Genomic DNA, 14,025 nt, shown 5'->3' on the forward strand with positions numbered 1-14,025 from the left:
GAGGTGCGCTGTGGCATCAAATAAATCTAGGATTGGAAACCCCCTTCCCCACTATTGGACCTGTGGCTTGAGGTATGTCACTCAGTATCTACGGGCCTCAATGTCTTAGTTTTAAAAAGAGGGAAATAATTCCTATTCTGAAGAGATCTTGAGGAAGATTAGAAATGATGTACATAAAACATTTAGCATAATACTTGGCTCAGGGAAGACTTTTTTTTTAATATACAAAATGCATGTTTTTGTCAAATGACTATTACAGGTATCATCATAACAGGTTGCTTAGTATTTAAAGAAAGACATATGATTAGCTACTAACAATGCCTGAGAATTTAGTAAGGACATAATAAACATAAGTTTATTTAAACATAAGCACACCACTACTCCACCTATCCTCATGAATTCCATGTAAGCTAAAAGGGCTAAAAGTTGCTTTTCTCATAGGAAATACTCCCTACCCACCAGGAAGAGAAATCTTTGTTTTCTATCTATCTGTTTGGTGTATGTACTCATTTTACTATGACATCCTGAACACACCCTGAAAGCTAGTGACTCTTTGATGATTCTGAATTCCAGAAATCATCTTTTATTCATAAAATTACTTTTATAAGAACACTTCCAGGAATTCCTAAAGCACATTCACTTTTAGGACAATGGGTCTACCTACCTTCTAAAATCTTGAAAATCTTCTTTATTTTCCATAGATTAAGAGAGACTGATGCTATCGGTATGTAAAAGTGTGCCATTATTATTTTCTTAGTGTCCCTTCCACTTGTGCATATTGGTTTTCATTTGGCATGCTACCTATGCTTGCTGTGATTCTTTCCTATCACTTCACAAGCTATATAGGACAGCTGAGCTTAAAACCCTATCTTTAACTGGAAGCCTAAACCTTTCAGGGTTCTTTTTTGTCATTCCGAACAGGGCTGAATTACAGAAATACAGTAAAACTGATCTTGTTGCACATATTGGCTGTACTCCTTTGGTCTTGTGCAAAAGCCTTCCAAATCCAACCATAGGATGTCAATGAACTGAGCATCCAAATATATTTGTAAGAACCAGGGCTTAGGCCACCTGAAAGTATCTGATATCTCTCTTTGGTGAGTTTGTACATTTTCTTACAAATAGAGTCACTTTAAAATCCTTTTACTGTACAATGAGTTCATGTGAAGACAGACATTTTTTACTCAATACCACACCTTTACAGAGTCCTTAAAGGCTGGATATGGTTACCTAGTTTATAGGTCTGATAATATCAAATGTTGTTCTAAGATTGATTTGTATTTACGTAAGCCCCAGTGTATTAACCTAAATACTTAAACCAATCTTTTGTTTTTGTTTTTGTTTTTCTCCTGAGCTACAAAGCCTACAACCTGGCATGGCATACTGAGACATAAAGAATATATAGTCATATTACAGGCTTGGAATGTATGCTTAATAATGCATTTCTGGGAGACTCAAAGGTTTAGCTAAGCTCTACCAGTTGGTTTACAATTTCCATCTCCTTTCCCCTCCCTTTCTTTCCTCCTCAACTCAAATATGGCAGTTGTATTGGTTATTAATCAGAAATGTGTGCTTTAAAAAATGGTTCCCAGTTTTTCTTTTCCTCTCCTAAGAAACATTTTGTGTATGTGCACACATACACATACATAATCTAATCTATCTTTTGAGGCTTTTGAGAAGAGCAGTTCCTAAACTGTAAGAACTAAGAACTTTGGGAAAGGTGGCAAAAAAACAAGGGAGTCATCTGCCCCAAACAGTTACTTGTGTAAAACTTCACTAGAAAGAAAAAAGAAAAAAAAAAGACTTCACCAGGATCCTGACAATTACACACTGAAAAGAAAGCAGTCTGTTGTCACTGCCATTGGTCCATGTGCCTGTCCCCTGCTGATGGCAAATCATCCTAGAAAAAGCAAAGTAACTTGTCCCAGTTGTACTATCATCTGCGGAAGTTGTCCTTATGAGATAGTTTATTGGATACTGGATCCATAATATGAAGAAATATCCCAGGAAACATTAAACTGGATAATTGAAAGCTTTCCAAGAATCCAGAGCAATTGCTTATAATCATGAGTGCTATTTTTTTTAACTTTGGAACGAAAATAAAGCAAATTAATAATAAAATGCTTTAAGTAATAATAGTAATAATGACACAGTAAATCTTGAGAGTAGTCTTTTTTTGTTAGTCATGGCGCTGTTTTCCAATATTCCTTCCCTCTTAATCCTCATATTAGACATAAAAGACACTACCTCCATTTTACAGATAAGGAAATTGAAGAAAGGAGGACATCAAATTAATAGGAAATTAATAGTGGTAACAATAGTTATGACAACAACAATAACAATAAGCACTATTTTAAGAACTTTACACATATTACTCAGCTTCATCCTTAATAACAAGCCAATGACATAGGATCTAGAATTAGAAACTTTACATACAGGGGAACTGAGGTACAAAGAGTTTTAAAATTTTTCCCAAGGGTACTCAGCAAATAAATGGTAGAGCTAGGATTTAGACCCAGGCACTTGGGTTCAAAATCAAGAACACTAAGCCTTGTACTATACCAACTACCCAGAAGCAAAGTATAAATAAATGTAGTTTTTTTTTGTTTTTTTTGTTTTTTTTTTTTTTATGATAGTCACACAGAGAGAGAGAGAGAGAGAGGCAGAGACACAGGCAGAGGGAGAAGCAGGTTCCATGCACTGGGAGCCCGACATGGGATTCGATCCTGGGTCTCCAGGACCGCGCCCTGGGCCAAAGGAAGGCACCAAACCACTGCACCACCCAGGGATCCCTTTTATTTTATTTATTTATTTATTTTATTTTTAGATATTATTAATAAATACCCAGGTCATTACAACAACTTCTCATTTACTTTATTTCAATAATAGAACATAGCTGGTATTACAATGAATGAAATTGTGTACTCCTGGTTGCTGAAGCTAAGTGTGATGTAAACACACCAGCAAGAGAGACCAATGCTTCCCAAGTTGTCTAGTACCTCCTCAGTTTTATCACTGACAAGTCCCATATCTCAGGAAATCTTTCAGTCCTAGATAAAGCAAGACAGTTGGTAATGGTAGTGTGGACTATGAACATTGCTTACTTAGTACTTTAGCTTCACCCCAATTTCAACTGGAGGTTACCAAGCAGAGAATTAAGACATCCATCATGGTAAACTTGGCAAATAAACCCTATTCTAAGGCTTCTGTTTTAACACTTAGCAGCTTTGTAACCTTTATCATGCCAACTGTTCATACCTAGAAGGATTCAGTAAAACTTAATTGGGATTAAGGAATTTATCATTGCTAAGAAATATGTCACATATACTATTTAATTATCTCTGATTTCATCCCCTCTCTACCATACTATGCAAAAGCCAGGATTTACTAAGGATCTTTTCTAGCAGTATGGGCTTTCTATCAATGGACCCAGAGAATGGCCTCATCCCTCAATAATTTGTGAGAAGAGCATCTCTAATTAATTATTTTAATGTTTGAGAAAGCAGTCCTAGCAGTAAATGTTGGGAAACACAGATAGCAACACATCTTCACCTGATGAAATATGGCAGGAAAGAGGACAAGTATACTTAGCAATGTCTGCAATTATTTTTAATAAAGCTCCACCATCTTGAAAAATAAAATTGAAACAGATTTAAAGAGCTACATGGAAAAATCCATATTGTGTTAAAAGAAAACACCCTACTCAGTTGCATTTACACATTCTCACAATAAACATTTCTTGGATGCCTATTATATGCCAGATACTGCTTTAGAGGCTTGGAAGGGGTAAAAATAAATAAGACAAAAACGTGAAGTAAAATGTACTGTAAGTATTATGTTCAAAGTACTCTGAGACAGTAATTAATTCTAACACAAAAGCCTTGAAGTTGAATGATTAGGAACAGGGGAAACTTTCTGGCAGAGCCAGAGTCATATGTAAAGGTAAGAAAATCAAATGGGTTGGTGTTCTGGAGGAATCTCAAGTAACTTTCTGTGGATGGGGCATAGCATGAGATAGAGGGGCTGTAACACATAAGTTTTGAAATAATTTTGGGTAATAGATTTTCACATTTGTCCAACAATGGGCATTCAGTAATAATATTGTTCACAGTGATACTATTAAGTACTTTATCAAGCACTTACTATGTTGCAGGCCCTGTGCTATTTACTTCAATTTTCTCTGGTTAGTGGGACCCATGGGAGACTCAGTGCCTTTGGCTCAGGTCGTGATCCCAGAGTCCTGGGATCGGGTCCCACATGGGGCTTCCTGCAGGGAGCCTACTTCTCCTTCGGCCTGGGTCCCTGCCTCTCTCTCTCTGTGTCTCTTATGAATAAATAAATTAAATATTCAAAATTTTTTTTCTTTGGTTAGCATAATTAACATACAACTATGAAAAGTAAACATAGTTTCCAAAATAAAAAAGTGAGAGTTAGTAAGATGAGTAGCAATGTTTTAAATTCTTGGAAATTTTCTCCAGATACGACTGATATGTAATGTGTAAGTTTAAGATGTGCAGTGTGATGATTTGATATATATTTATGATTGCCACAATAAGGTTAGTTACCATTTTGTAGTAAAAACTGTTAGCAACTTTCAAGTAAATGATACAGTATTGTTAACTATAGTTGCCACATTGTAGGTTAGATCCCCAGAACTTACTCATCTTATAACTGGAAGTTTGTACCCTTTGACTACCATCATCCATTTTCTCCACAAAGCCCCCAACCCCTGGCAGCCACCAATCTATTATTTCTACGATTTCAGTGTCTTTTTAGATTCCACATATAAGTGAGATCATATGGTATTTATCTTCTTCTGTCTCACTTACTTTATTTAGCATAATAAATAGCATAATTTAGCCCTTGAGTTTCATCCATTTTATCACAAACGAAAGAATTTTCTTCTTTCTCGTGTATAAATAATATTCCATTGTTTGTGTGTGTGTGTGTGTGTGTGTGTGTGTGTGTGTATCACATTTTCTTTATCCAGTCATCTACTGACATATATTTTGGTTGTTTCTGTGTCTTGGCTATTGTAAATAATTCAATGAACATGGAGGTGTAGATATCTCTTCAAGATAGTGATTGTGGGACCCAGGAAATTGAACAAAACCCCCTACCCTTGGACAAGCAGAGCAGGACTGACTCTATTTTGGGCTGCACCCGCCTTGTGCTGACCTGCTTATTACTTAGGGCACTGCCCCGCCCTAGTCAAAGACCAGGACACACCCTAACGGGAAATCCGGCTCAGCGGACCAGCAGGACTGTGCAACTTTCTGCGTATCCCATTGGCCACTGGCCCCTATAAAGTTGCTAAGCCTCTTAGTCTAGGGGTTCAAGTCCCTGCTCCGCTGCTGTGTCGGATATACTTGGTCCCAGGCTCAAGCTTGTAAATAAACCCTCGTATGATTGCATCGTGTCGGCTCCTCGGTGGTTTCTTGGATTCGCGATCTTGGGCACAACAGTGGTTTCACTTTTTTGTTGTTTTTATTGATATATACCTAGAAATGGGATTGCTGGATCAAATGATTGTTCTAGTTTGAAATTTTTGAGGAACCTCAATTCTGTTTTCCATAGCAGCTATATCAATTTACATGCCTACCAATAGTGTCTCCTCAAGTAGGGGAGCAAATTTGCACTCCAGCCCAACTGCTGAACATAGCACCTCGGGAAAATATGGTTACAGATATCTAGCAGCAGCAGGGTACATATTTAATGCTTTTATGATCAGGGAGACAAGCCAGCAATACTGCCCAACTGTTGAGCATACCCCCTGACCTCAGATAACCAGAGAGCCTGAACAATGATTCTGAGCAGCCTCAGAATCCTGCCTGACTGCAGATCCTAGCCATGGTACCCTCCGTCTTTCCCCAGAACATGGGCAGTGGCCTTGCCTTACTAGGGAACCCAATAGCAAAACCTGCCTGCTTATAGACACTACTAGCTGATCCATCGAGCTTACTCCAAGCTACACTGACTGGCTAAGGTCTTTCCATGCCAACAAATCCATAAATTCTACTAGAAGAGACTCTGTACTCAAAAGTACAGATACCAGTGCAAGGATACAAAGATCACAAAGGATCAGGTAAGCCTGACACTATCAAAGGAAACTAATAAAGCTCCGACAACTGACCTTAAAGAAATGGAAATCTATGAACTGTCTGCCAAAGAATTCAGAATAATCTTCTTATAGAATTAGGTGAACTACAAAAACACACAGACAACTAAACAGTGTTAGGAAAACAATGCATGAGGCAAATAAGAAGTTCAACAAAGAAGTAAAGACAAACCATTAAAAAATAAATAAAAACTAGACAGCTGAATAATACAATGACTGAAGAATTCAATAGAAAGCTTCAACAGCCAACCTGACAAAGCAAAGGAAAATCAATTAATTCAAAGATAGATCATTTGAAATGACCCAGTTAGAAAAAAAAAAATGAAGAAAAATAAAGAAAGCATACCATCAAAGGAAACAATGTATGCATTATGGGAATCCTGGAAGGAAACAAGAAAGAGAGGCAGTCATCAGGGAAATACAAATCAAAACCACAATGAGATAGCACCTTACACCAGTGAGAATGGGGAAAATAAACAAGGCAGGAAACCACAAATGTTGGAGAGGATGCGGAGGAAGGGGAACCCTCTTGCACTGTTGGTGGGAATGTGAGCTGGTGCAGCCACTCTGGAAAACTGTGTGGAGGTTCCTCAAAGAGTTAAAAATAGATCTGTCCTACGACCCAGCAATTGCACTGCTGGGGATTTATCCCAAAAATACAGATGCAGTGAAACACCAGGACACCTGCACCCCGATGTTTCTAGCAGCAATGTCCACAATAGCCAAACTGTGGAAGGAGCCTCGGTGTCCATCAAAAGATGATGGATAAAGAAGATGTGGTTTATGTATACAATGGAATATTCCTCAGCCATTAGAAACGACAAATACCCACCATTTGCTTCAACATGGATGGAACTGGAGGGTATTATGCTGAGTGAAATGAGTCAATCGGAGAAGGACAAACATTGTATGTTCTCATTCATTTGGGGAATACAAATAATAGTGAAAGGGAATAGAAGGGAAGGGAGAAAAAATGAGTGGGAAACATCAGAAAGGGAGATAGAACATAAAGACTCCTAACTCTGGGAAATGAAGTAGGGGTGTTGGAAGGGGAGGTGGGCGGGGGGGTGGGGGTGACTTGATGGGATGAGCACTGAGTGTTATTCTATATGTTGGGAAATTGAACACCAATAAAAAATAAATTTATTTAAAAAAAAAGAGAAAAAGGCAGAAAATGTATTGGGGAGAGAAATGGGGCATTCGGATTCATGGATTCCCAAATAGGTTGAACCACAAAAGGGCTACACTGAGCTTACCATGTAGTCCTCATGGTAAACACAAAAGAAAAACCTGTGGTAGTTTCACAAACAGTTATGATAGAAGAGTCAAAACATACCTCCACAAAAAAGTCATTAAGTCACAGAGACAAAAGAGGAAGCAAAGAACAAAGAATATACAACAGTCAAGAAACAATGAACAAAATGACAATAGTAAGATCTTACCTAGCAATAATTATTTTAAACATAAATGGTGGGATCCCTGGGTGGCGCAGCGGTTTGGCGCCTGCCTTTGGCCCAGGGCGCGATCCTGGAGACCCGGGATCGAATCCCACGTCGGGCTCCCGGTGCGTGGAGCCTGCTTCTCCCTCTGCCTGTGTCTCTGCCTCTCTCTCTTTCTCTCTCTGTGACTATCATAAATAAATAAAAATTAAAAAAAAAATCTTTAAACATAAATGGTTAAATTCTCCAATCTTGCAAATTTCTTAAATTAGTGTTTGGTTTAAATATAGTTAATTCTAATATCTGCATCTGCATTATAAATGTGATATGTTGGTTTCAGTTGAGGTTTACTCATCACATATTGGGCTCTGTGGTGGATGACAGAAATACGGTGAATAAAACCAATGTGATCTCTTTACTCATGGAGCCTACAATCTACTGAGGGATGCAGTCCATCAACCATGATTATACCTATAGCTTCCGACCTGCTTCTGCAGTAACAATTCTGCAATAAAAGCAGGGGATGCTGTAAGAGTGCCTGACCAGGGAAAGTGATCTAGGCTGAGGAATCTGGGATTAGGTGATTTGCAGATATAACCATACCACAGTCTTCAGGAAAAAAGAAAAGCATATTTTCATATGCTAATGTAATATGTTCACTTTTTAAAATAAAATTCATTATTAGCAAACTCACATTGAAGCAATCAGCTAGACAGATGGAAACTTTGGATTCCACGCAGATTCATGTCTTTCTATCAGCTAGCAATTAGACATGTGAAAGCATATTCTTAAACCATAATGTGTCAAAGATTTGCAGTTTTTAAAGCAATACTGTCAGGCTGCGAAACTTACAAAATTATCCATTTTTTTATTACTGCTTTTGATTTATATGTTCCTAAAATCAAGGTTTGGAAATCTTCCTATTTTAGTTATTGCAGTCATTAGAAAAACTCAAAAACATAACACATATTTTTTTACTTCCTTAAAATTATATTAGAGTCTTTCAAGGGATTAAACTTTATGAATATATTCTCTTTGGAACACCAAATATTCTGCTTTCTTAGTAGCAACAATGACAATAAAATGAGTATTTGGGGATTCTGGAGATGTGTAGTCAACCCTCCTGAATTTTGAACCAGGAACCAGAGACAAATGAGCAGCCCTATAATGGTAGACTGGCAAGTGCAATGCAAGCTGGTGGGTTAAAATGAGCCTCTGCTACTTCCTCTCTCCTATCTAGATCCAGGAGCCCCCTGTAGATTTTCAGAGCATCACTATAACCAAAGTGACCATGAGGAAGATCCCAGCCTGACTCTGTAGGGCAAAAAGCTCTGACTTGGTGAATGGAAGTGGAACGGAATGAGAGAGGCCTGGTAATAGACCGATCCCGAAAAGCCAAGTGGATCTGAATAAGGAGCCCTGTGATCCCTGTTTTTGCTCTCACTGATAGATATCTTTTCTCCTCTTCCCCCACTCCTCTTCCTCCACCCACCTCTTGTAGGGATAGGGTAGTGGTAGAAGAGAGAAAAGACTAAGGAAAAGGACTTGGGAAAAGAGAAAATACTTGCTGCCTCCAACTAGTATGCAATTTAAAATCAGGGTCCAGGAATAAATAGTTTCTCTTATGTGTTACCTTCATTGTTTCTCTCTGTTGTGGCTAAAATTAGAAGCAGTGAAGCACAAAAGAACCTAAGAACTTCATCTTCTCTCATCTTACTTCATCTTCTCTCATCTTCCCACCTCCAACCAATCTGGCTTGAAAAACTGACATATTACTGTGGAATCTAGACTTCCAGAAACAAATCCTAAGGATGATTTACTTTTAAAAATAAGGTTTCAATGTGGTACACGGTAAAGAGCTTTGTAATCAGAGACCTGCCTCTCCCCCAACACACTCCCCAAACTGGTATAATCTTTGATAAGTTATTTAACTTTCTGAAACACAGTTTCATCTATATAATTGGGGTTGAGTATGGTTAAAGTAATACTAGCATAAAATTTTTTAAAAAATCAAGAGAGAATAAATGCATAAGCAATATTCAAATAAATCATTATTCAAGTAAATATTCAGTTATTTCTCATCGATTACAACTTTATTTGAAGGTGGAGAAGTATAATGTCACTGCCATTATACATATGTACTTTATTTTTTCAGAATTTTCAAGAAAGTTCCTAAGGAAGAGTACTACTTAAAGGTATTCCTTAATTTATTCCTTCCTTCCCTCCCCGCTTCCTTCCTACTGTTCTTTCTTCCTTAGTTCTTTTTAGGAAGAGGCTAGTCCAGAGTATGCCTTTTTGTATTAAGTGTTGGGTATAATTTTAAAATTCCCCTGAGGGGAAGAATTTTTTGTGCCATTTATTTACATGAAAAAGATTTCAGTGCATGATTTACAAAATGCCCAATTAAAACCTGATCTATCATAATTCAGATGTTCAGCCTGAACATCAGAATTAGAAATGTATTAAGTAATCTATGTACTTGTCATTTAAGACTAACTTAAATTACTAATAGCACTCTGAATTGAGAGCTTTTTACAATCCAACACTGATTTATTACACCCCAGACATCACTACAAAGAGCCATATATTTTACCAAGTAATATAAACTCAACTCTGAGGTCCTCAAAATATTACTGTTTAGTAAGTGTTAATGTTTCTGAACACACACACACACAGACAAAAATGGGTGCTTGTTATTAGACTTAATTTTTTATGGTTTTTAAATTTTGTAGTTCTTAAAAATTTAACCATATGACTTTCATCCCTATCAGTTATTACAACTTTCCTAAGTACTATACTTTGCTTTTCTCCCTTCCTTCCTTTCTTCTTCCTTCTTTTCTTCTTCCTTCTTTTTTGAACCTTAGTCTACACATTAAATAATTTTTTTTGACAATAGCACATTAAATATTTAAAATAACAGAAAAAAACGTGGACCTATGAAGATAACACAAGTTGGTATGGGCCTAAGAAGAAAAAGGAGAAGGTATTTTTCTGTTTTGCTTACACACATATATATTCCATTGTTATTATTTTTTTACATAGAAGTCAGCGAGTCTATCCATATATGATCATAGAGTGAGTCCATCCCCAGGAAGGAAAAGAAGCCTCCTTTTTCAATTTTAATTATTGTTCTGTAGAGGCCAACACACCATTTATTCATCTGCAGTATATTTGTATCAGTTCAGTAAAATTGCTCCTAACAAAAAAGAAAAAAATTACTGGTACAATATGTAAAATATATGCTAGGGTATCTTCTAAAGCTGTATTGGTAGAGAAATTCTGCTTTTGCAGAGAATACTTCTATCTCGGTTGCCAAGATAATTTCATTTCAGCATATGTAGCACCAATTAGTGCATTCAATTATGGCCATTCAGCTTTGTAATACCCCTTTTACCAAGTTCTTCCACCCTCATATCAGAAAGATGCAAATGCTTCCAGATTCTTTTTGTGCATCACAGCTATACTGGAAGGGCCCAGCAAATAACTAGTCTGAATATTTTGGCCCTATAATTTTTTTTTATTGTTTATACTCCTAACATACTTTGGGGAACAGTTCTGCCAAATTGTTTGTTAGTGTTTTTTGTTTGTTTCAATTAATGGATTTAAAAACTTGTTAGTAATATTAAGTCTAACTTATGTTTATGAAAAGACTTCATAAATGTTAAAGGATCTCGTATACTGCATCATCTAATAAGTATTATAATGAAGTATCATGGTTTGCTTATGTAACTTAAATTCAATTATATATGTGCAGAGTTCAGAAAGAGAGAGAGAGAGATCAGCTGATTTTATCCACTGTCCTAGGATGAGTTTAGGGCTCTTAGTGAGCATGAAATGGAAGATACGACTGCTGTTCTCCAGTTATCTCAGTTCTCAACTACCTGAGTGTAAGCATCTTGCTGCATGCAGTAAATGTAATCTTCTATTTTAAACATGCAGTAAATACTTTTTTTTGAGACATTGTCCCTAAATACCAACTGTCAAATGTTGCTTCACCAAAGAAACAGGTCTATTCTAAGAGTGGAGGAAAAATTGTATTGCAGTTAATGAATAGTGTACTTGAAGGTCATTTTCAAGGGCATTATTTGTTTTATTTCATTTTTACTTTAAGCACTGACCTTAAAACTAATTTCCATGTAAGATGCTACTATGCTGTATATCTGTCATTAGTAGCCAGAAGGTAATTTAGTTTAGAATCATCTTAAAGATTTTATTTACAGAAAGAGAGCAGGTGCAGGCAAGGGGAAGGAGCAAAGGAGAGGGGGAGAGAATATCTCAAGCAGATTCCGCTCTGAGCACAGCGCCTGATGTGAGGCCTGCTGTCATGAGATCATGACCTGAGCCAAAATCAGTAGTCAGACACTTAATGGACTGAGGCACCCAGGTGCCTCTAGAATCATCAATAATTTTTTGATGGAGATTAGGAGAAAATTATAGTGTGAGTGGGAAAGAGAGCCTCATTGTTATCACTAAAGTGCCCAATATTTTGGTTTCCATTTTATAACCAAAGTAAAATGTAATGTTAAAGATATTTATTAAATCGAGCAAGTTCCATGGCAAATCTAGAATTCACTGGGACATGAATCAAAGACACCATGGATTTATATTTAGTGAAAGAGCTAAATATGAGTGAATACTAATAAATGCTATAACTTTGTAGAAATTGAGTTTTACGTTAATAAAAACAATGTTGTCTGATTGGACAAAGTAAACGGACATCCTGATTTTTCACTTTTGCCTTTTGCTGTTGTTGATTCATGATGCCCAGATAAAATATTGGAATGTAAATATGAAGTGTAGTTTGCATGCCATGAATTGAGAAAAACTTCGCTATACTTTTTTTTTAACCTAGTGCCTTGTCATGTATTGTTGAATAAAATTTACCATTTAGATATACTAATTAGTTAATGCACAATGAAGAGGGGTTAAATAAAAGATGTAATAACCACGGCAGTAGGAAACATAATTGAATACTTTGTATGTGATCGGAATGGTGATAAGTGCTTTTCTTACAATATGTAACTGTGGGTGTTATTATTATTAGCCATCGCCCTTTATCAATGAGAAGGTCAAGATAAAAGAATTTTAATAATTTTTCCAAGAATCACAAGTAGAAAGTGTTAGAGCCAGTTCTGAACCTCTCTAATTCTAAAATCCATTTAATAACTGCTATTCCATTTTGATACACATATGAATATTATAAATAGACCTCAACACAGTTTATAAAATTTTGATGATGGATGCCCATAAATTAAAAATGAATATGCTTCATTAAAAACCTTTGTAAGGGGACGCCTGGGTGGCTCAGGGGTTTAGCCAGGAGCATCTGCCTTCGGCCCAGGGCGTGATCTGGGAGTCCCGGGGTCGAGTCCCACATCAGGCTCCCTGCATGGAGCCTGCCTCTCTCTTTCATGTGTCTCTCATGAATAAATTAATAAAAATCTTAAAAAAAAAACAACCTTTGTAAGTCATTGTCATATATATATATATTTCTTCCATTCTTAAACTGTCTCATATTCCTTCTGTCCTGCTACCTTAGAAATTAATGTGGTTATTGTTTCTGTCATTGACTCTATCTTTTGTTGTTGTTGTTTTGTTTGTTTTGTTTTTTTAGACTTATTTATTTATTTATGATAGAAAGAGAGACAGAGACAGAGACAGAGACACAGGAGGAGGGAGAAGCAGGCTCCATGCTGGGAGCCCGACAGCGGGACTTGATCCCTGGACTCCAGGATCGCGCCCTGGGCCAAAGGCAGGCGCTAAACTGCCGAGCCACCCAGGGATCCCCTCTTTTGTTGTTGTTATTGTCAGGCTGGTGAGTGTCACTCTCCTCTGTCTCAAAATGAGACCCCAGGCTTGGACTGCAAGAATGCAGAGGCAGAGCCAGGAGGGACTGACAGTGGTGGGGCAGTCCAGCCACCATTTATTTAGACTCCGTCAGTGGTTGTTTACTTGCTCCCAGAATAATGCAGCTGCAGTTGTGAATTTAGCTACAATCCCTGTGCTTACCTTTCCTTCATAGTCAAAAGTTATCTATATTCTCTGCCTCTACCACTTTACCAGTTTTTCATTTGTGATATTCCGTTTTCTCTTCTGACCTACCACAGGGTGCAACTTCTTTGCCACAGTTACAAATCATCATTTTGTTGCTAAGTCAATTGAATATTTGAAATTCTTTTCTCAATTGACTGAATGCTGTCATTAGCCACTATTAACCATTTCCTCCCTCTTGAATATACTCAAGTGTGTTTCCTTGTGCTTTAATTTCCTGTCACCTGGCTGGCCATTTTTCTCAGTTTTCCCATGTTTATCTTATAAATGTGCAGGTTACATCACTGCAATAGACGTTTTCATCCCTTCAATCTGGCCACAGAGGTTGAATAAGAGATATCCACACGACCCCACAGCAAGTCAAATAGAGCCAAAGAGATTCTTTACTAGGACTTCTGTTGAAGCCATCAAGGAATA

The sequence above is a fragment of the Canis lupus genome, chromosome 15, assembly GCF_011100685.1.
Source record: "Canis lupus familiaris isolate Mischka breed German Shepherd chromosome 15, alternate assembly UU_Cfam_GSD_1.0, whole genome shotgun sequence".
NCBI classification, from domain to species: domain Eukaryota; kingdom Metazoa; phylum Chordata; class Mammalia; order Carnivora; family Canidae; genus Canis; species Canis lupus.